Consider the following 16,928-nt stretch of genomic DNA (forward strand, 5'->3'; position numbering starts at 1 on the left):
GATATTTCTCCGGTGGATTTAAAGCTGTTTTACAGGAAGGAACGTGACTGACACGTATGAAACGTTGCATAACAGTAAGGTAACGGACTCTGATTCGGCTATATGATGACTCAATGCATATTTGAAGAAGCTGAAATGCATACGGTTGATGCAGAAAAGTATTGCGTGTACTTTTAATCGTCTGCAAACAGTTTGTGCATTGATTGAATGGAGATGGCTGAAGGAAGCGAAAGTGAAACTGCAGCTTTCGAACACAAGAGGGCGCCTAAACCTACTGAAAAGGCTTTAGAGGAGAAATTGCACAGAATTATTGGATTGAGAAGAGCTAAATTATCTGCTCTTACCAGTAATATAAAAACCCTAGAAAGGTTGATGAATGATGATGAAAATCTGCAGAATGTGCACGATTTAATGCAACTTGACTTTGCACAATTGTTAGCAGAGTTTAATGATTTAAATGTTCAAGTTCAAGATCTTTTGTCTGAAGATGAAAGGATTGCAGACCAACAAAACTGGTTTCAGCCTAAAATGGACTCTGTGAATATTTTTAGGAATAAAACAGAAAACTGGATAGCTGCTGTAGCTGAGAAAAATGAGAAAAACGACAATGTGGAAATGGAGGATGATATTATGCCTCATGACAGTGCCTCACAGGTATCTTTGAACAAAAATGAGCTTAAGCAGCAGTGTGATTCAGTTACAAGTGGATCTGTTTGCTCCTCTGTATCATCTGCATATGCACAAGAAGAATCAAAACGTGCAGCTTTGCTAGCAAGGGCAGCATCATTAAAGAAAAAACAACAACTTGTAATTGAAGAGATGCAGATAAAGGCAAAAATGGAGGAACTTGAAATAGAAACAGCGCTTGCAGAAAGTGATGCCAAATTAAAGGTTCTGAAAGAATTTGAGCATTCAGAGGATGGAAAAAGTAGTGTGCGGTCAAAGAAAAGAAAAGGATTCCACCATAAACAGCTTGAACTGAAAACAGAGCAGAAAGAAAGCTCACCTTCTCATTCTACTGTAGCGAAGGATAAAGCAAAGTCTGTCTCAAGTCCAAAGATACATCCAGCAACAGAACTGAACATACAAGCACCTGGACACAGTGACTATCCACAAGCAGACAACAGCATTATTCAAGTTATGCAGAAACAAAATGACTTGACTGAGTTGTTGGTGAGACAACAAAGACAAATTCAGCTTCCTAGTAAAGACATACAAGTGTTTAGAGGGGATCCATTAACCTATAGATCCTTTATCAGGTCTTTTGAGCATACCATTGAAAATAAAACAGACAATGAAAAAGACAAGTTGTATTATCTTGAACAATACACTGCAGGAGAGCCTCAAGAGATTGTCAGAAGCTGTGAATATATGCCGTTAAGCAGAGGTTTTAAAGAAGCAAAGCGACTGCTCGAAAGGCATTATGGAGACGAGCTTATTATAGCAAGAGCTTTTATTGATAAAGTTCAAAAGTGGCCTCAAATCAAGTTTGATGATAGCAAAGCCTTGAGTGCTTATGCTTTATTCCTAATTGGATGTCGCAATACATTGGAAGATGGGGAGTCCATGGAGGAGATGGACAGTCCCACCAATATGAGAGATGTAATTTCAAAATTACCATACAAAATGAAAGAAAGGTGGCGATCAGAAGCATATGACATCAAGGAAAGACAAGGAGTAAGAGCTAGATTTACTCATTTGGTGGATTTTATTGATCGTCAAGCAAAAGTGGTCACAGATCCTTTCTTTGGAGACATACTGGACACTCGCAATGCTGTAACTGCAAAGGTGAATCAGAAGGAGAAATTTCCTGCTACTAGGGGAATAAAAAAGAGCAGCTTTGCAACCAACATATGCATGGAGGAAAGACGGCCTCAAGATACATCAAGTAAACTTGCCAGTCCAGCTAAGATGGTAAGCGCTTTTGAAAAGCCATGTATGTTTTGCTCAAAAAGTCACACTCTTGAGTCATGCACTGAAATCAAAGAGCAGCCACATAGTATACGTGTGGACTTTTTGAAGTCAAAAGGCTTATGTTTTGGATGCTTAACTCGAGGTCATTTGAGTAAGATGTGCAGAAAGAGAATTGAATGTAAAGAATGCTCTCAAAGGCATCCAGACATTTTACATATGAAGGAAGATCGCAAAGTGACAAAGCAGGTTGAGACACCAGACAAAGAGATCTCATGTGCCCAGATCTCCCTAAGTCACCAATCATGCAACTACACAGAGTCTGGGGGAGATAACTGTGTGCTGTCAATAGTGCCAGTTAAAGTCAAGTCAAATAAAAGTGACAGATATGTGGAAACATATGCTTTCCTCGATGCTGGAAGTACAGCAACATTTTGCACAGAGGAGCTGCGAAATAAACTGAAACTGAAAGGAAAGCCAACTCAGATTCTATTGAGCACTATGTGTCAAGACAAGCCAGGTGAACAGAAGTTAGTGAGCAGTTTTATCCTCACCGACCTGGAAGTATGTGGGCTAGACGACACAAAGTATATTGAACTACCTAAAGTCTTTACACACAGCAATATTCCTGTTCAAAATGAGAACATTCCTAAACAGGAAGACATTCAAAAATGGCCTTACTTAAGTGAAGTGAACATACCCTGTATTGATGCAAATGTGGGGCTTCTGATTGGTGCAAACAATCCAAAGGCAATGGAACCATGGCACATCATAAACAGCCAACAAGATGGACCATACGCTGTTAAAACTGCACTAGGTTGGGTAGTAAATGGCACCATTAAGAAAACAAACAATGCAGAAAGGTCCAAACTGCCACATCATACAGTTAATCGTCTCTCAGTAGTGGAAATCGAAAAATTGTTGATTCAGCAATATAACTCGGACTTTCCAGAACGCCTGTATGAGGAGAAAGAGGAAAAGTCACTGGAGGACAAAAGATTCATGCAGTTAATGCAGGAAAAGACTAAATTTGAGAATGGACATTACTGTGTGAAGCTACCCTTGAGAGATGAAACAGTTGACATGCCAAACAATCGATGTGTTGCTGAAATACGTGCAGCTAACCTAAAAAGAAAGCTTCAAAAGAACTCAGAATTGCTTGATGACTACACTACGTTCATGAAGAGCATAGTAGAAAAAGGATATGCTGTCAGAGTTCCCACTGAACATCTTAATCTCAACGACAACAAGGTGTGGTACATTCCACACCATGGGGTGTATCACCCGAAGAAAAACAAAATTCGTGTGGTTTTTGATTGTACTGCTTCCTTTCAAGGTATGTCTCTGAACAGCCAATTGCTTCAAGGTCCAAACCTCACAAACACACTTATTGGTGTACTCACCAGATTTAGAGAAGAACCGATCGCTGTGATGGCAGATGTGGAGTCAATGTTCTATCAGGTGAAAGTTCCTGAGGAAGACACAGATCTACTTCGCTTTCTTTGGTGGCCAGATGGCAATTTGAATGCACCTATAGAGGAATACAGAATGACGGTGCACTTATTTGGTGCCACCTCATCTCCTAGCTGTGCCTCCTATGCACTGAGAAAGACAGCAGAGGACAGAAAACATGTAGCATCGCAAAAGGCTGTGGACACAGTTCTGAACAATTTCTACGTGGATGACTGTTTAAAATCAGTGTCCAATGAGCAAGAAGCAATCAACCTTGTCAAGGAAATTCAAGATTTGTGTCTGGAAGGAGGTTTTCGATTGACGAAGTGGGTGAGCAATAATAGGAAAGTATTGTTGTCTATCCCAGAAGATCAAAGGGCCAGTGGAGTAAAAGACCTTGACTTGGATCAGGACTCTTTGCCTATAGAGAGAGCACTGGGTATGCAGTGGTGCACAGATGATGACACCTTCACATACCATATCAAAGTCCAAGAGAAGCCGTCGAGTAGAAGAGGTATCCTCTCAGTGGTTAATTCAATCTATGATCCTCTTGGCTTTCTGGCTCCACTCATACTACCAGTTAAGTTACTTTTAAGAGATCTGTGCAAACAAGGATATGGCTGGGATGATGAGATTGACGACAAGCGTGCTGATCAGTGGGTTAAATGGCTAGAAGATTTAAGTCAGATCTCAAATGTCAAGTTCAAAAGGTGTCTAAAGCCAGAGAAGTTTGGCATCACAGCAGAAGCTCAACTGCATCATTTCTCTGATGCCAGTGAGAGTGCTTATGGCACAGCAACTTATCTGGTTCTTACAAATGAACAAAATCAGAAATATTGCTCATTGTTGATGGGGAAGTCAAGAGTAAGCCCACTTAAACAAATCACAATTCCTAGATTGGAACTGACCGCCGCAACCATAGCAGTCAAAATGGACAAGATACTAAAACAAGAACTACAAATGCCACTGCAGCCATCTATTTTTTGGACAGACAGCACAACGGTGCTGAGTTACATTGAAAATGAGAGCGCCCGCTTCAAAACCTTTGTAGCCAACAGGATTTCACTAATACGGGATGCCACCACTCCGTTACAGTGGAAGTTTGTCAGATCAGCTCAGAATCCAGCAGATCAAGCTACTAGAGGTATTAAGGCAAAGGACTTTCTACAAGCAGAAACATGGACAAAGGGCCCAAACTTTTTGTTGAAATCAGAAGAAGAATGGCCACAAAGACCAGATCAGATTAATCAATATCAACAAAAGGACCCTGAAATTAAAATTGAAACCAAAGTCAACATTCTTAATGTCAATGAAAACGACATCCTGTGCAGGTTAACTGACTACTACTCGAGCTGGTTTCGTCTGAAAAGGGCAGTGGCATGGATGCTAAGACTAAAAGAGACACTCCTACAGTTATGTAGGGCAAGGAAACAGTTTCAGGCGTCTATTGAAACATCTGAGAAAGACCCAGAAAAACAAGCATCCCTTCTACAAACTGAAATGCAAAAATTCAAATCAAAAATAAAGAAAAGGTCACTGAGTCTGGAAGATTTAAAACAAGCAGAAATTCTTCTTATTCAGCACAGTCAGAAACAACAATTCCTGGAAGAAATTGAGGCTATCAAACAAAATGTGACTATTAAGAGAAGAAGTCAGCTGTACAGGCTTGACCCTGTGCTCCAGGATGGGATCCTAAGAGTGGGTGGTAGACTTAACAAAGCAGCCATGCCAAATGAATCCAAGCATCCTGCAATTCTGTCAAAATACTCCAGAATTTCAACACTCATTTTAAGTGACATTCATCAAAGATACGGACATTGTGGTCGAAACTACACATTGTCCATTCTCAGACAAAAATTCTGGATTCCCCAAGCTAATTCAGCCATTCGAAAATTAATACATAAATGCTCAGTTTGTCGCCGGCTTACTGGAAGAGTTGGAGAACAGAAAATGGCAAGTTTGCCAGAGGACCGTCTGCTACCTGATAAACCGCCCTTTACAAACGTGGGTGTTGATTACTTCGGACCCTTTGAAGTGAAACGGGGCCGGAGTACTGTAAAAAGGTACGGAGTGTTGTTCACTTGCTTAACGATTAGAGCAGTTCACATTGAGGTGGCTGATAGTTTGGACACTGACTCTTGCATTAACGCTTTAAGGCGTTTTATAAGTAGAAGAGGACAAGTCGCTGTCATGCGCTCAGATAACGGCACAAATTTTGTTGGTGCAGAAAGAGAGTTGCGAGAAGCACTGAAAAATCTGAACCAAATCACAATAGAACAAGCCATGTTGCAGAAAAACATTAAATGGATCTTCAACAGCCCAGCTGCCTCCCATCAGGGAGGAGTTTGGGAGCGTCAGATCCGTACAGTTAGAAGGATACTTAATGCTCTCCTAAAGGAACAATCTATCAGCGAAGACAGTCTTCATACCATCATGTGTGAGGTGGAAAGCATTATAAACAACAGGCCAATAACTACCACATCCGAGGATCCAAATGACCTTGAGCCTCTGACACCTAACCATTTACTACTGTTAAAAACACAACCCAACATGCCACCAGGCGTCTTCAAAAAAGAAGACCAGTATATGAAAAGACGTTGGAGACAAGTCCAATATATTGCTGATTTGTTTTGGAGCAGATGGACTCATGAGTATCTGCCCATTCTTCAAGAACGCAGTAAATGGACAAAACTTAAAAGGAACTTTGAGCCAGGCGATGTAGTGCTAATTGTGGACAGTTCTGCTCCCCGCAATTCATGGATAATGGGAAAAGTAGTTCAAACCTTGCCTGACTCCAGTGGAGCTGTACGCCGTGTGAAGCTACAAACCAAAACAAGCATTCTAGAGAGACCTGTAAACAAATTGTGCTTGATTCAAGAAGCAATTTAAGAAGAATAGGTGAAACAAAGACAATGTGAAAGGACTACATTTACAGAATGACTGAATTTCTATGCTTCTTATTGATGTTTAAATTTTAATGGCTCTTAGAAGTTAAATATGTATATGATAATTGTTTGGTCTCCTGTCAATACAATTAGGGGCCGGATATATAAGAGCCATAAGTTCATTGTTTTATTTATGTTAAATTGATAATAATGTAAAAAGCAACTTGAAAATATATTACTAAAAGTAATTTAATTTTTAATATAGAGTATATGCTGATGTCACTTCCGGTAAGGAAGAAGTTGTGTCATGAAGATGGAAGCAAGACAGTTTTTTGACCGTGTATTATAGTTCAGTTAAGTTGTTATTAAACATGTTCGAAATGACATCACTGGACTGTCTTATGTTACCCGCGTTCAAATCCTGCTAATTCAGAGAAACAAGACAAGAAGAGACGGATCGATGGCACATACAATGTTGTTGTTATATTATGATGTTTAGAAACATAATATTTAGCTTGAAATTATCTCTGTACTTCACTAGCCTATAACAAATAATCCTATAATGTAAATAGCCTAACAAATGATAACAACATGTCACATCATGCTAGCAACTGGTTAAAAATAATCTATCTGTCAGTGCGTTGATTTTTCTGTCTGTTTATCTATATATTACTTGCAAAGTGTAACAATCTATCTGCGAATCCATGTTACAGATTTTTAAATTGTAGTTTTCCACGCTGATTTTATTTAGGAAGTATAAACTTTCATCTGTGAGAATTGTTTGAACCTTTAGTGTCATACAAGAATGGCTTGAACCTTCAAAAATGTTGTTATTCGGGTTAGTCTTGCACTGCAGGATTTTCTTTTAAACACTTTGAACAAAATAACCACACATGCTGCACATATGCATATAACCATAATTAACAAAACATCAGAAGCAGGACAAACAAAAGGTGCTGTAGCATCCCAGAAACAATAACAAGGGAGATGCAAACAACAGATTGAAATCCCCTAGAAAAAAAATAAATAAATGAAACCACAGCATAAATGACACTATTCTTAGAGATACATTACACTTTTTCTCAGTGGCTTTGGTGCATTTCCCACAATACTATTTACATTTGCACAACAGTTAATGCATTTCTCAAAACAATCAGTAAATTGTGCACATCGTAGTAGCAGTTTTTCATTCCTTCCAACAAATTGCAAATGCTTTTGGACATGCATGAATTTTTTTCCTATGTGACGATAACCAGCGATCAGTCTCCAGAGATCGCTGGTTCTCTCACATATCCATGGACTACACTTCCGCCTTCTCTTGGACTACATATTCATACAAGCTCTCCGGTCACACTCACGCCTGCTCATTCATCTAGCTTGATTACACTCGCAACACCTGAGGATTTTTAGAGACTGATTACAGACCCTTCTTAAGCCACTCAGTCACCCATCCTGTTGGCCGAGTCTTGTTCGCTATCAGTGACATTACAATGCGTTTCTCCTTGTCTTTCTCTGTGTTTAGACCCTAGCCTAGTTTATCCTTGTTCTCCTGTTTAGCCGCCTGCCTTACGACCTATAGCCTGTTATATTGATTACGACTCTGGATTTGCCTGCATTTACCTGTTTACACCTGATTTGACCATTGCTTGCTTGACACTGAATAAACCTGCATTGTGGATCTTACCTCCAGTTGTGTGTCACCCCCGGCGTTACAGAAGACTCGGTCAGTATGATGGATCCAGCGGGAGTTCAGATCATGCGCCTGCGTCAGGGAGCTAGGTCTATCGAGGACTTTATCAATCTGGCCCACCTTACCACCCTAAATGAAGTATGCCTCATGATATTTTTTCATGGAGGACTTTCTGAGCCTTTATACTCTATGATGCCACTGAACGATCCCCACTGCTCCATCATGAAGTACATTGAACTGGCCCTTCAAATGAGTGGATCCTCCTTCACCGTAGGCGAGGTGGAGGAAAATCCTAAATGTGTTTTTTTTTTTGGGGGGGGGGGGCACTGAGGAGCAAGCTTGCAACTCATCCCACACAGTCAGCTCATAAGATGGCTGCTCCCAGTCAACCAGCTCACAAGATGGCTTCCAGTCCCCAATCTGTTCCTGCTCCTGAAAGGCCATCTCCAGAGCTGCCAGACCCTCCAGTGCTGCCAGATCCTCCAGAGCTGCCAGACCCTCCAGAACTACCACTGCCAGAGTCGACGCCGCAGTCAGCCCCACAGCCAGAGTCGACGCTGCAGTCATGAGCTTCCCAAGTGGCCGCCGCCTGAGCTTCCCAAGTGGCCGCCGCCTGAGCTTCCCGAAAGGCCGCCGCCTGAGCTTCCCGAGTGGCTGCCGCTACTTGAGTTTCCCGAACGGCCACAACTCCTTGTCCTGCCTGTCCCAGCCCGGCTCCTCGCCTTGCCTGTCCCAGCCCGGCTCCTCGCCCTGCCGGCGCCACCCAGACGGCTCGCCCAGCCGGCTCCCAACAAGCCTCCAACCCTGCCGGCTCCCCGCAGTACTCCAGGCACTCTTCAGCCTCATGAACCAAGTCCACTACAGCTCCACGCCTCAGGTCCTCCGCTGTCACATGATCCAGGGCCACTGCAGCTCCACGCTCCAGGCCCTCCCGCAGCTCCACTCTCCGGGTCTTCCGTAGCTCCATGCCCCATGCCCTCCGCAGCTCCACTCTCCAGGCCCTCCGCAATTCCACGCTCCGGGTCCACTGCAACTCCACTCTCCAGGTCTTCCGCAGCTCCACACTCCAGGCCCTCCACAGCTCCACTCTACAGGCCCTCCGCAGTTCCACGCTCCGGGTCCACTGCAGCTCCACTCTCCGGGTCCTCTGCAGCTCCACTATCCAGGCCTTACGCAGCTCCACGCTCCAGGCCCGCTTCAGCTCCACGCCCCAGGTACGCCCCAGCTGCATGGTCCTGGCCCTCCATCCCTCCCCCTGTTCCGCCTCCGCTCCACCTCCCGCCTGAACTGTATTAGGAGCGTCTAGAAGCCACTCTTAGAGGGGGGGGGCTATGTGACAATAACCAGCGATCAGTCTCCAGAGATTGTTACATCTGATTTGACCATTGCTTGCTTGACACTAAATAAACCTGCACTGTGGATCTTACCTCCAGTTGTGTGTGTCACCCCCGGCGTTACGTCCTACAACTCTCTGCTGTTTTATAACATTATCATTTGCTTATGTCATGTCGGTCAAAATTTATCTAAACTGAATGGAATGCTGAACAGACATTCTATACAGGCCCGTGCAGAGACTGTCCAAAGGTCATGTGCGGGATAAATTATTTGAAGAACGATGGGGGGTGGGGTGGGGGGGCGTACTGAAGAGCGGTGTTGTCGCACGCGTTCTTATCAGCGGTGTTGTCGTGCGCGTTCTTATCAGCGGTGTTGTCGCGCGCCAACTGAAGGGCGGAATGTTTCGCGGAGGTACTTTTGATCATTTTGGAAGGGCACTTTCTATCCAAGACTAAAAAGGGCATGTGCACTGCACAGGTTGAGCCCTATGTGTGCACGTGCCTGAGTACATATAAAACTAATAGTCCTCATTTCATTACTTGAGTCATTACATACAAAAATTTTTTAACTAGTTGTCAAAATGTCAAGCTAATTTTAGAAAACATTTTAAATCTTTTTTTTTTCTGAAAATGTCTTCTAAATTGAATCAAATTGCTGACTCTGGACATTTTTTCAATGCAAAAAAGTCAAATGTTGGTGACACTTCCTAAAAAATGCTCAAGACAGCACTATATACTATTTGCACAGCCATTTGAAAACCACAGTAAAGTTGGACATCACAGCAGTTAGTGAGGAATCTGAGTACAAGACACTGAATATGTATGTTTCACAATTTTACTCTGCATTTGCTCTTTACAATTCTAATTTATTCACAGCATTGTGCAAAAGAATAAACACACCCTTATTTATAACAAACATAAACTCTCTTTGGGTTGAACTGTGCACAACTGTAAACAATATTGCAGTTCATATTGGACCTAAAACTGCAACATACACAGGTCTGTAAATCATTCATCAAATTGTTAAATTTTAAAGACATTTTCAGGAAAATAAAGATTTAAAAAAAAAATTTTTATAAAGTTTGCTTGACCGATTTTGACATCAAGTTCAACATTTTTGTATGTAATGACTGAAGTAATGAAATGAGGACTGTTAGTTTTATATGAACTGACTATTCAGCATTTTCAAGTTGAGTTAATTTTGACCGACATGACAATCAATTGATAATTTTCTAAACAGCAGAGAGTTGTATGAAAGCAACTGATGCATGTCCAAAAGAATTAGCAATTTTTTGGAAGGAATGAGAAACTGCTACTAGGATGTGCACAAATGACTAAATGTTTTGAGAAATGCATTAACTGTTGTGCAAATGTAATTATTGTTGTGAGAAATGTACCAAAGCGACTGAGAAAAACTTTAAAGGGCTGTGCAAATAGTATAAAGCGCTGTCTTGAGCATTTTCAGGAAGTGTCACCAATATCTGACTTTTTTGCTTTGAAAAAATGTCCAGAGTAAACTCATAATGAAAACATGACAAAGCCATCTGACTATCTTGTTCATAAACAATGGTGACAGGACTTTTCATTTTGATCACACTGACTCTTTGATTGACATCAATACTTGCTTTTAAGGAATGAACTATCCATTTTGAGCATGTGACGCGCTTTTGCAGGTTATCAGCTAGGTTTTGCAGTTTGTACTAATTGGTTTGAGAGATGCATTAACTGTTGTGCAGAAATGCACTAGTGTTGTGAAAAACTCACCAAAGCGACTGAGAAAAACTGTAGTATATAGTGCTGACTTGAGCATTTTCAGGAAGTGTCACCAAAATCTGACTTTTTTGCATTGGAAACAATTAACAAAGTAAACTGTCATCATGAAAACTTGTCAAAGCTATTTGACTCTTGTTCGTGAACAATTCTGTCAGGACATTTTATCTTGATAACACCGACATTTTCATTGACATGACTTGCTTTTGAGGAATGAGCTATCCATTTTGAGATTAACTTTGACTGAGTCACCGGATGCGCCACGACACGGCACACCAGACACTCTCAGTGGCGTGGCAGAAACATGAAGTGTCCCGAATCATCGCGCCACGCATTCCAGAACTCCAAACACAAGCCTCCACCAGGGCAAACACAACGCGTCGCGGCCGCCAACCAGAAACTCCGCCGAGTGCACCCCGACAGAAACCCACACTCAGAACTCCAAAATGCATGGCGCCACGCCACGCAGACAGACGCTTCTGGTGTGTGACCTGCAGGCAAGTTTGTTATTTTATTTCCAATGGAGAGACGCACACATGAGGCAACGTGCTTGCACTTTTCCAGCTGCACCTAAGATCACAGGGAGCTTCTGTGTTCGCTAGAAATGCAAACAGCTGAAGTTTAAGGAAGACGCAATGAAAAGAACACGTTTGCAAACCTACCAAAAGGTACAAGCAATAATTCTGGTTATAGCGATAATGTGGAGAATATTAATCTTGTGATGAGCCCAATGAGCCTTACATCTACCAAATAGAGTAAGGGTGTTCCTTTAGTGATATCACTTTTCACTCACACGCTGAAAATGGCAGACGTGAAACAAGAAACTGAGGATATGATCATGACGTGCGGCTGTCAATCAATATTGGTGGGCGGGGGGACCGTTTTCCTACGTCAAGTTGCGGTCGGTCTGAAAACCGCTCCAATTGGTCCACCGTTTTTATGTTGTAAATTTAAAAAAAAGGACTGTGTGTGTTTATATCACCCCAATAAGAAGGTCTATACACTATACCTACAGACATCTGTCCAAACAGCTTGAAAAGTAAAATTTTCACCATAGGTGCCTGGACCATCGTCATTTAAATACAATGTAAATTCACTATTGTTGATCCTGGAACATCATCATTTAAAAACAGCGTAAATTCACTAATATTAATCCTAGACCATCATTATTAAAATACAGTGTAAATTCACTAATGTTAATTCTGGACCATCATCATTTAAATACAGTGCAAGTTCACTATTGTTGATCCTGGACCATCATCATTTAAATACAGTCTAAATTCACTATTGTTGAACCTGGACCATCATCAATTATATACGTACAGTGTAAATTCACTAATGTTGATCCTGGACCATCACAATCATTTAAATACAGTTTAAATTCACTATTGTTGATCCTGGACCATCATCAATTATATACGTACAGTGTAAATTCACTAATGTTGATCCTGGACCATCACAATCATTTAAATACAGTTTAAATTCACTATTGTTGATCCTGGACCATCATCAATTATATACGTACAGTGTAAATTCACTAATGTTGATCCTGGACCATCACAATCATTTAAATACAGTTTAAATTCACTATTGTTGATCCTGGACCATCATCATTTAAATACAGTGTAAGTTCACTATTGTTGATGCTGGGCCATCATCATTAAAATATAGGGCCCTATCATATACCCGGTGCAATGTGACGCAAGGCCTGACGCAATTGTTATTTGCTACTTTCAGCTCGGTGCAAGGGTCATTTTGAGGTGTTGCGCCACGCTTTTTAAATATCAAATGCATTTCCGCTCATATGTTCGCCCATTGGCCTTCTGGTCTAAAAAAGCAGGCGTTTTTGATGATCCTGGACCATCATCATTTAAATACAGTGTAAATTCACTAATGGTGATTCTGGATCATCATATTCATTTAAATACAGTGTAAATTCATCCATGTTTATCCTGGACTATCATCATTTAAATGCAGTGTAAATTTAATATTGTTGATCCTGGACTATCATCATTTAAATACAGTGTAAATTCACTAATGGTGATTCTGGATCATCATATTCATTTAAATACAGTGTAAATTCACCCATGTTTATCCTGGACTATCATCATTTAAATGCAGTGTAAATTTAATATTGTTGATCCTGGACTATCATCATTTAAATACAGTGTAAATTCACTAATGTTGATCCTGGACCATCATATACATTTAAACACATTTAAATTTTACCTGTGTTGATCTTGGACCATCATATTTTTTTAAATACAGTGTAAATTCGCCAATGCTGATCCTATACCATCATCATTTAAATACAGTGTAAATTCACTAATGTTGGTCCTGGACTTTCATCATCAACAGCGTTCAGATTTACTGTTGACATCTTTTAGGCCTGGATAACACTCAACATATTCCAATATTTTAATCATCATAAGTGGCTTGTAACAAAAGTAAACTCTGCTTCCGGCTTAACAAGAGTGCAATACGCCTTCATTTGTGGGTGGACAATTTTGATAAATGTAAACTCTCAGAAATAATGGCAGGAAACAATAGCCATATAATCAGCCCATGAATAATTGATGGGCTGTAATGGAAGCCTATAAACACCCATAGACTCATTCCCACAGAACTCCGATGACTTGATTACCTCAAACTGCAGAGAAAGCACAAATCTGAATAAACGACCGAAAACAAAGAAACCAGTTGAATGATAAATGAAAGGAGGAAGGTAATAGAATGTCGGTTTTATGAGTCTGTAATAATATTTCGTGAAGAGAGGAAGCACTTCAAATTCGAACAGAAAGGCTTATTTCTGTAGCCATATACACTGCTCCCTCTGCCGGCCAGATCTGTATTCTCTATTTCCTCTCTTCTCTAGATGAGATAAGAAACCAAAGAATTACAAATGCCCCAGCAAGAGCTCATTAAAGCTACAGCAATTACTCTGCATCCCTTCACAAACACTCAGTCTCACAGCAGCCAAAGCCTCGTTCCGAGTTTTTGTCAGGCTGTTAAGCTAACCTAACAAACTGATTACAGGAATCACTTAAAAGCATGCATGGATCAGACACGGAGGACTTCAATGAGCCACTGAAAAACAGATATGAAACCGCAGCAAATCTCAAACATAAAAAGCAATGGAATCCTTCTTTTAAAGATTCTCCTAAAAAACCCATATTCTACAGACTTACAAAACAGATAAAAAATTCATGCACCGTTAAAAAATTTAAGTGAATGTCCTGAACTTGTGCAGAACGCAGAGCCAATATTAATGAATAATTTAACCCTGAGATGTTAACGGGACTTTGGGGTTTAAGGGATGTGTGAAATTGAAATCCCAAAGATTCAAAACATCATGTCTGGATTGTTTCATTGCAGATGATTTGCTATGAGCAAGGCTGCAGTTGCCACTCAACATATTAGTCTTCTCTGTCAATAGATCTCTGCTGCTCATTAATCTATCTGACTCAAGCATATTTATTGGGGGATGGGGGATGGGGGGGGGGACCCTATATTCCCAATAGGTTTGGGAAATCTATTGGGAAACCTATATTCCCAATAGGTTTGCTTTCAAGAAAAACTTAGGTGATACGTACAATTATTAAGCAATGCTACATTTAAAACATAATCCAATAGCTTTTCTTTACCACTAGAGGGCGCTAGTATTTAAAAATGAACCCAGCAAAATCTTAATTGAATTTGGACCTTGCAATGAAATTAATTTCCATGTAAGAAACTTTGATTCTCATCCTTTAGACCATTCAGGCTTAAATCCATTTTGTTCTTGTAGTTTTGAGACCTATATTTGATAAATTGCATTATGCTTCCTTAGCATGCCAAGTAGGCGAGATAATTAGTTTTCAACAGTTTGTCTTCCCCATAAAATTATGATTTTGGTCTGACTGACCTCAAGGGTTTTGGCTTTCTCAAATCTAACACTGAGATTGTTGTAATGGATAAAATGATTTTGATTTTCAGGATGCGGCTGGAAGAGCATCCGCTGCGTAAAAAACATTTGCTGGATAAGCTGGGAGTTTATTCCGCTGTGGCGACCCCAGATTAATAAAGGGACTAAGCCAAATAAAAATGAATGTTTAATTTCAATTCACTAAAACATTTTTTTTTATGGTCTGATGTACAAATGGAAAACAGTATTATAATTTTATTTTATTGTTTAACTGAATTATTTAATGTTCTAAAAACAAACAAACATCTTAAACATGTATCAGTGTATGTAATGGCAATTTCAACATAAACAAAATTTGCTTTTAATAACATATTAGTAAATATTATTAAATGGAACTGAGCTAACATGAAAAAAAAACAATTATGTATTTTACTAACGTTAATAAATATTAATGATTAAATGTATTTCGTATTGTTGGTTAATTAATGCATTAATGCATCTTGCTTATGTTAACAGTACAGTAAGTCTTATTGTAAACTCTCAGAAATAAAAGTACAGGTCAAGAGCTGTCACTGGGGCAATACCTTTTCAAAAGATACATATTTGTACCAAAAGAGTCCACAGTGGTACCTCAAAAGTGCATATTAGTGCCCAAATACCTAAAGAGGACTTTTGAGGTACCATTATGGAACCTTCAGGGACAAATATGTGCCTTTTAAAAAGGTACTGCCCCAGTGACAGCTTCTGTACCTTTATTTCTGAGAGTGTTGGCAATTTTTTCAGTTTGTACCCAATTGAAAGTGGTGTTGACAATCTTTGTCTAAATTTAAACCTTTAATAATGAAAACGTTTAGCCAATTACATTTAAAACACATATATTTCCACATAGGCAGCATGTTGGCACAGTGGGTGGCACAATCACCTCACAGCAAGAAGGTCGCTGGTTTGAGCCCCGACTGGATCAGTTGGCATTTCTGTGTGGAGTTTGCATGTTCTCCCCATGTTCGCGTGGGTTTCCTCCAGATGCTCCGGTTTTCCCCACAGTCCAAAAACATGTTGTATAGGTGAATTGGGTAAGCTAAATTGTCCATAGTGTAAATGAGTATGTATGGTTGTTTCCCAGTGATGGGTTGCAGCTGGAAGGGCATCCGCTGTGTACAACATATGCTGGATAAGTTGGCGGTTCAATCTGCTGTGGCGAGCCCTTATTAATGTATTATTATTATTTATACATTCATTCATTTTCTTGTCGGCTTAGTCCCTTTATTAATCTGGGGTCGCCACAGCAGAATGAACCACCAACTTATCCAACACGTTTTTACGCAGCGGATGCCCTTCCAGCCGCAACCCATCTTTGGGAAACATCCACACACACTCATTCACACACACACACACACACACACACACACACACACACAACGAACAATTTAGCCTACCCAATCCACCTGTACCGCACGTCTTTGGACTGTGGGGGAAACCGGAGCAACCGAAGGAAACCCACACAAATGCAGGGACAGCATGCAAACCCCCCACAGAAACGCCAACTGACCCAGCCGAGGCTCAAACCTGCGATCCAGCGACCTTCTTGCTGTGAGGCGACAGTACTACCTATTGCGCGGCTGACTAAACATTTTGGACAAAAAATTGTGACATGCTAAATTTCATGCATTTTTTTTTTTTGCAGCTTATTTTTTTACTTACTATAGTTAACAATAATAATAAATAATATTTACAAATCTGTGGTATTGATTATGTAGTGTATTTGTAATATTTATTGTTTAATTTAAATGGGTGTAAATTTCAAAACAAATGTAATTTGTGAAATTTTGCCAAGAGGAAATATTTCATATAATAACAGAAAATAAAACAGCTCAAATAATGTTTAGAGCTACTTTGACCTTGGGTCAGAGCAATTCTGAGCATATTTTACTGAACATTTGTTGAAAGATAAATTAATAATTTACATTATAATTTATATATTT

The 16,928-nt window shown here is 40.2% G+C and overlaps 1 protein-coding gene across 3 annotated transcripts in view; it reads left to right on the forward strand.

Annotated features, from left to right (window-relative positions):
* sh3rf2 (SH3 domain containing ring finger 2) overlaps nt 1–16,928 on the forward strand; it is a 95,368-nt gene that overhangs the window by 39,236 nt on the left and 39,204 nt on the right. The gene's annotated exons all lie outside the window — the stretch shown is intronic.

Source organism: Danio rerio, chromosome 14 (genome assembly GCF_049306965.1).
Source record: "Danio rerio strain Tuebingen ecotype United States chromosome 14, GRCz12tu, whole genome shotgun sequence".
In the NCBI taxonomy this organism is placed as follows: domain Eukaryota; kingdom Metazoa; phylum Chordata; class Actinopteri; order Cypriniformes; family Danionidae; genus Danio; species Danio rerio.